Raw genomic sequence first — 7,477 nt, 5'->3', positions numbered from 1 at the left:
ATGAGTAGCTTTTCTCTTTAGCATTTCAGATTTAGCATTCTTCGCATTATATGCTCTTTCAAATTTTGAGAGTAGATAACGCTTACTAAGCATTGGCTTATAGTTTGCATTCCTCCTACTGCAGATAAATGAAAGGAAAAGCAATAGCGAAGGGAGGCGACAAGGAGGATGTGTGATGGATGTGTGTGATGTTTGGAACCATGGAAGCTTGGGACCTTGCTAGATGATTTAAATGAATTCTTGTTAAGAATATGATAAGAGTTTAATAGAAGTTTTCTTTTAATTGCTAAAGAAATTAGAGAACCGCACATGTTATTTTATATTGCTGGATTTGATTTCGTCTTACCTTTTTCTATTAGTAAGTGCAGATTTAGTTTAATTTCCTTAAGCAAATACAGATTTGATTTTTGTTCAATTTTATACCTCCCAATTACACATGCTAGTTTAATTCCTTCTTACATGTTCCATAATTTGTTTAATGCTCTAATTAGTGCCATAAATTGTGAAATGGGTTTATTTTTGGTTGCTGGATTAATAGCTTTTCGATTCTGCTGGAATTGGCTACCTTTATTAATGTTGACATTGTGCTAAATTGATGCTGGAAAAGGACCAGCGAAGGCGGTTTAGTGTTTATGAAACAAAAATATTAGGATGTAGTTTACTGCTATCGTTTTGTTCCTTTGCACCTTCTTAGTGGTAGAGGGTAACTCGTATATTGGTTTAGGTTAAGGTTTCACATTTACTTGGTTTAATGTTTCCTTATTAATGATTAAAGGTTTGGCTGGTGATGAATTATTATGCATGCATCATTAGTAGGAAGAGCCATGACCGAATTATGCAAAGGTATATATATATGCATACAAGTTTTAAATGCTATTATGGAAACATGCTAATACACCTTGGTATGATTGATAGGCTTGGTTGATGACAGCACTGAAATGATTAGTAGTAATGCAGCATGCCTTCAAAAAAAAAAGAAAAGAAATATATATCATGTTAAGTTTACTATCTTTAAAGTAAGCAATATCAGTTAAGTAGAATGAGTAGTTAAGTAGCATCCTCCCTTAGAGAGTAGTAAGGAGGGTGGTCATTACACCTTTAAAAAGATCTGATATTTCTGATTGTAGTGGTTATAAACTGGTCAAATTTTCTACCTTACCATTTTCTAAAAGTCATTCTTTTTCTTCTACTTCATTTGATTTTATCTATTCTAATATTTGGGGACCCTCTCTTATTCCTACAAAAGGGGGATCAAGGTATTGTTGGATCGAGACGCGCTAGAGGGGGGGTGAATAGCGCTCGCGACTATTTTGTTTCGATTATCGGAATCGTAAAGACGTAAGAGTTAAAGCAGCGGAATAAAGAAACACAAACACATAGAAAGACGCAGAGGATTTTACTTCGTTCGGAGCCTAGATTGACTCCTACTCGAAGGCCCGCGATCCTTGATCGCTTTCCGTGGGCAACAACTATAAGCTCGTAAAAACTATTACAAACAAATTACAATTCAAAGCAGTTATAAGATTATACCGACAACAAAAGACTAAATCTGAAGCTCCGGGTTGTCGGGGTGTCGTTCCAGCACATCGGGATTGTCTCGTAGGCAGCTTGTAGCAGAAAGTTCGCTTGGAAAAAGATGTTGTGAGCTGTTGGTCGAGATCCCTTATAAAGGGTGTTCAAGGCGCCTTCTACTATTCACCAAGGTGCCTTGAATGAGCCGAGTCAGCCGCGGAGATAAGGGATGAACTGGTCAAACCTTATCAGGTTCAAGGCGCCTCCAACCTCTCCAAGGTGCCTTCATCAAGCTGTCCAAGGCGCCTTGGCTTCCTTCAAGGTGCCTCCAAGCTTACTTCGCAGCCAGCTCAGGTTTTGCACCCGAGGCGCCTCCAAGCTCCATGGAGGCGCCTCGGTACTGTTCATCCGAGGCAAATTTTGTACTTTGGTCCCTGCAAGATATGTTAAACACAAAAAAACCCTGCAGCACAAAGTTAGCTCATAACATATAAGTGATAGTATAAAAGAGAAAGTTTGACAGTCTCCGGACTATCTGAGTCTGACTTCGGGTTTCCGACCGGAAACCCTAGGTCGACCCGACGCCTACTGTTCCCTCTGTGGGGAACGCGTCCTCACCTACTCCACTCAGGAGATTTACCTGCTCCCAGTGCGATCCTCCAGATCGACTGGACTTTTGCTCAGTACTCGAAGCTTCCAGACTTTCTGCTGGACATCCGCTTCCCGACTAGTCCAGTCTTTCACCTGGTTCGCGACACCAGGACTTTCCACCTAGGGTTACCACCCCTTAGGACTTTTGCCTGAAGCCTTCGACCTCACCCCCTATTACCTAGGGTTACCACCCCCTAGGGTTTTTACTTGTCTAACCACAGTTAGGACTTTCCTGAAACACTTAGTCAAGCACGTTAGATCACAACACACCTTAACTTTGAATCCTTTGCCATTATCAAAACTTAGGTTCGATCGTCGGATGCTTCCCGCACCAACAATCTCCCCCTTTTTGATTATGGCAACCCAAATTCAAAGTTAAGTAAAACAAATGCATAAAACAAATGCATACGTATATTAAAAGATTTTAAGTGAGTAAGCTTAAGTATATAAATTCAAATAAAAGCATAACTTAAGCTAATACTTAAACTTTGTGAAGCTCCCCCTTAATACAGGGCTTCCTTTTACTTTTGAATTAGGTAGATTTTTTACTTTTTGAATTTCCTACTCTCCCCCTTTGCTATTTATCAAAAAATAAGTCAGTTTCAAGCAATTTTTAATTTTTCTTTGGAAAAAATAGATTAGGCTTATGAATGGTAAATTACTCTGGGAAAAAAAATTTTAATGAAGTTTAAAAGGTTAATATTTAGTAGACTATTAAGAACAATTTTAGCCACTTTTGAAACTTAGTTGATTTTGAAATATACTTAGCTAAATTTTGAAAATCTTAAAGAAATTTGAAGTCTCTTAACAAAAATATTTTGAAAGCAATGATTCTTAATACTTTTAGGTAAGTAAAAATGGCTTAGCAAGAATTTATAAAAAGTTAGATTTGAAGGTTGGCTAAGTTTGAAAAAAATTGAAGGTATCTATATGAACTACTTAGCTTAGTATTTTGCAAACAATGAATTTTGAAAATAGAGCTTAAGTTAAAAAGACACTTAGTTTAATTTTGACTAATACTTAATGTTGAAAACATAGGAGTAAGAACTTTTTAATTATTAGGGCGAAGAGGGAGAAACTAAAATTTAATTTAATTAAATTGGTTGGTCCTTAAGTCCAAGCATGAGTCAAGTGAAATAGTTGTTAATTTATTAATTTGTTCTGATCAAGTATCAGAGCCCTAAAGTATAAGCATGCTTAAACTTAATATTTCCTTCACCAACTGTCTAACCTTTAGCTACTTGCTGATTGCCTAGAGGACAGCAGCTTTCACTTGGTTAGTCGAGTTAAGTCATTTAGTCCATGTAGATTTGACTAGAGCTGAAAGACTTGACTTGATTTCTGTTAATAAAGTATTCAACGCCCAGACTCATATTAATGCACAGAAATAAGCATTCTTGAGTCCAAGCTGTTCCCTATGCATCTCACATCATTCTATGTTTTTCAAACATAAGCAAGATATACCTAGGTATTTGTGAGATGCTCTGGCTTAAATCTAGGGGAACAGGATTTCTAGGAGGATAGCCTAGGCTAAGTCCAACTTTTGAAAAATCTAAGAAAATGGGGATTTACAAATCATTATTTTTCCTATATTTTTAAAACAAATTTTTTGAAAAGAATGAGTTTTGAAGTAAGACAATGAATTTGAAAATATCTATTCTACCCAACACATTCCTATTTGTCTTCTAAGTGAGCTGAACTCAAGTTAAGGTAAGGGCTTTGTGAAGATGTCAGCTAGGTTTGATTTTGACTCAACATAGTTGAGTGTAATATCACCCTTAGCTACATGATCCCTTACAAAATGGTGCTTCACTTCGATATGTTTAGTTCTTGAGTGATGAATTAGGTTTTTCGTTAGATTTATTGAACTTATATTATCAATTGAGATTTTTGTTTTATGATATTCCAGTTGATAGTCTTTAAGAGTATGCATCATCCATAGCAATTGAGATGCGCATTCACCTAAGGCTATGTATTCAGCTTCAGTTGTAGATAAAGCAACACAGTATTGCTTTCTACCTGACAAACTTACTAGGCATTATCCTAGAAATTGACAACTACCGCTTGGGCTTTTTCTATCTAGCTTGCATCCGGCATAGTCTGAGTCAGAATAGTCGGTTAGGTCAAGTGTGCCAGATCTAGGGTACCATAGTCCTACATTTAAAGTTCCTTTAATATATCTAAGGATTCTTTTGACAAGGGTTAAGTGAGACTCTTTTGCATAAGACTGATATCGTGCACACATACCTACTGCGAAAATTATGTCTGGTCGACTTGTAGTAAGATACAGTAGACTTCCTATCGCACTTCGATAGTATTTCAAATCTACTGGTTTACCTTCTATGTCTGAGTCAATTTTAGCATTAGTAGCCAATGGTGTATTATGTCACGCCCCAGGTAGTCCCTGTCCGAAGAAATTTCAGCAGCATCTCCCCTGTACGGGTGACAATATGAATCCAGAATATATATATCTATACATCGGCCCACACGGCCGAAACAATACAATACAAATAAGAAACAAACCACGCAGTTTATAACAACATTCCACACAGTTCAACATATAATCAATCCACGCAGTTTAATAAGGAAAGATGATATAGAATCTCGAAGATATATGTAAACATCCTATTCCACTACAACGAAGAAAAACAAAATCGACGAAGTAATGAAAATATATCCGCAGCGGAAAAACAAAAGTAGTAAACCCAAGTGTTCGATACAAAGTCCACAATACAAAACCCACATCACAAGTATATAAGATGCAAAAACAAAACAGATCCCGACAATAGGAAATCCTCGCGATAAAGGGGCTAGCGACTGGAATCTCTCCTGACGGCCTCAACCTGAAAAATAGTAACAACGGGGTGAGTTCAAAGAACTCAGCAGGTAATCCAATAGATATGTACAACAACATATAACTACTAGCAATATCCTAAGGTACAGTCTCCTAAACCATAGGATCTATAGTACAGTTTCCTAACAGTACAATCTACGGTACAATCTCCTAACAGTATAACAGATATGCATAGCTAAAATAAACTGTAATATCTAGCAATAGGCATAAAGTACAGTCTATAGCAAGAATAATAATAAAATGCATAACTGAAATAAACTGTACTCACATGCGAGGCTTGGGCAATTGACTGTGAACATACAAAGATAAAAAAAATAGTTAGAGCAAATAAGCATGTATCCTATATGCATGTCAATCATATGCAATCACCAAAATGTATCATCCAATATGCAACAATCACAATAAATGCAATCTGTGCATATGATGAAATATGACATGGTCACCCTTGTCAGCTAGTCAGCCATCTCACACACAATGGTGAGACCGAGTGGGTAGGGCTGTGACACCGTGCACTCTGCCATCACTACCCCTGAAGAGTGACCGAGTGGACGGGATGCTGTCGGAGTACACCTATCCTCCTACCTCAAACATAGTGAAGGAGTGCAATGCTCTCATCTCCCGGTACGCGATGACGGGGAGGGATCCCTGCCTGCTACCACGCTGCAGTCACACTACCCATGAGCGGACCAGCAGAGCACTACAGAGCAAACTACCATACACACCCTAGTGCTGTGCCACTACCCATGAGTGGGCACGTTGTGTGCAGGCCCATGTAGCCGGCCGACGAGCTCAACAATAATGGAGTCGTCAATCGCCCAGCATGCAATCATGCGATATGGTACATGCGGCTACAATATGACATACCTGAACAAAGCCTCCTCCATATATGTGTGTGCCAAAACGGTAAACACATATAAATATAACCATGATATAAGCAGCATAGATCCAACAACATATAACAAGTATCTACAGCAACTGATCTAGTGGAAAATAACACTAAATGTATCTATCCATCTCCATAACATACATAAACATAGCAAAAGGTAAAAATCATCCAATTCTAAAGTACAGTAACTAACAGAAGAAGCATGTGATAGGTATCAACTAAGCTAAGACCAGGGAAGAAATAAATCTACCATCTACCACTAGTAATTATATATAAACTATACATATCATAAGACAGTATCAAAAGATAAGTCAAAGGGTACTCGCCTCAAATAGAAGGTACAATCCAGTCTTAATCCAATGTTGAGATGCTCGTCTCGAATCAGAGTCCTCAATTCACAGAACCTATTGACTGCTGGATCAAAGGATGCTGATAGGAATCACCTCACGATCTAAAGCCACAGGTGATGCTGTTGAAAATCACCTTACGACCACAATTCCAGCATCAACAACACCTCAATCTGGATAGATGCTGCCGGAACCAAACTGAGCTACTAGATCAAGAACACCACAACAAGACCTCCCTGCTGGAATTCTTCTCCACTTCAACCGAGACCTCAATCACAGTGAAGAAGAGAAAGTCCAAGTACTGATCAAGGGATTTACAGGAAACAATTGAATCTGACATCAAGATCACAACAAAGAAAAGAGAGTAAGAATCAACAATGCATTACCTCGATCGGTTGCCTCCAGAAGGTGTCATCTAATCCAATCCATAATGCAATGTATTGAATCTACTGACCCTCAACTAGCCAGCGTCTGCCAAGACCTAGCTCCGGCAGAGGAATCCAAGATCCAATCAAGCGATCCATGACCTGACCTAGGATCGTCGACGATCAAAGAGGAAAAACAAGAATCGAGGATGAAACTCGAAGCTAGGGCACAAATAAGAGAACAAAAAAGCGAGAGAATCGATTGCTTACCCTCGGAGCCCTAAATGCCTCTTCTTGCCAGCAATCGATGGATCGACGATCCAGTGGTGTCGATCGGAGAAGAAAAGGGTCGGCACGCGCAGGGAGAAGGGCTCGGGAAGGGTTTAAGGAGAAGATACCAATGACCCGCCTCCTTGTTTGCCCTTTGGTAGTCTCCGGTGATGAGCTCCTCCGGCGATGTCGTCGATCGCCACAGATCCGCCCGCAAGAGGAAACGAGAAGGAGTGGAGTCGGGGGAAAGAGGAGAGTTGGGAGAAGAGAGGAAGAAGAATGTTGGATTCGGCGATTTAGGTTTAGGAAGGAATAATAAAGGAAAAAATTTATATTAAACACTTTTCCTCACTTAAATGGGTATCCCTAATAGGCTTTATCTGTACCCACCGATCAATCCCCTCAAAACCCTCCGTACGAGCTTCGAAAAATTCCCAGAAAATTTCTAAAAATTCCGGAAAAATTTTATAAGGCTATTTCTCAAATAACCCTATTTATTTGAATTTTCCGAGATCTCACATCCTCCCCTACTAATAAAAATTTGGTCCCCAAATTTCGCTATAACCAACAGCAAACACTGAAATATAACCAT

General features: G+C 38.8%; 1 long non-coding RNA gene across 1 annotated transcript; it reads right to left on the bottom strand.

Moving 5' to 3' along the window:
• Positions 1 to 6,272: 6,272 nt before the first annotated feature.
• On the bottom strand, positions 6,273 to 6,777 carry LOC122030510. The gene is made up of 3 exons (XR_006125450.1): positions 6,637 to 6,777; positions 6,347 to 6,551; positions 6,273 to 6,292 (listed from the first exon to the last, which is right to left on the bottom strand). It is a non-coding gene; the product is annotated as an uncharacterized LOC122030510 (long non-coding RNA).
• Between the last annotated feature and the right edge of the window lie 700 nt (positions 6,778 to 7,477).

This window comes from Zingiber officinale, chromosome 10B, assembly GCF_018446385.1.
Source record: "Zingiber officinale cultivar Zhangliang chromosome 10B, Zo_v1.1, whole genome shotgun sequence".
Taxonomy (NCBI): Eukaryota; Viridiplantae; Streptophyta; class Magnoliopsida; order Zingiberales; family Zingiberaceae; genus Zingiber; species Zingiber officinale.
Note: the sequence above shows the minus strand (reverse complement) of the source record. Positions and strands in the feature narration are given on the sequence as shown.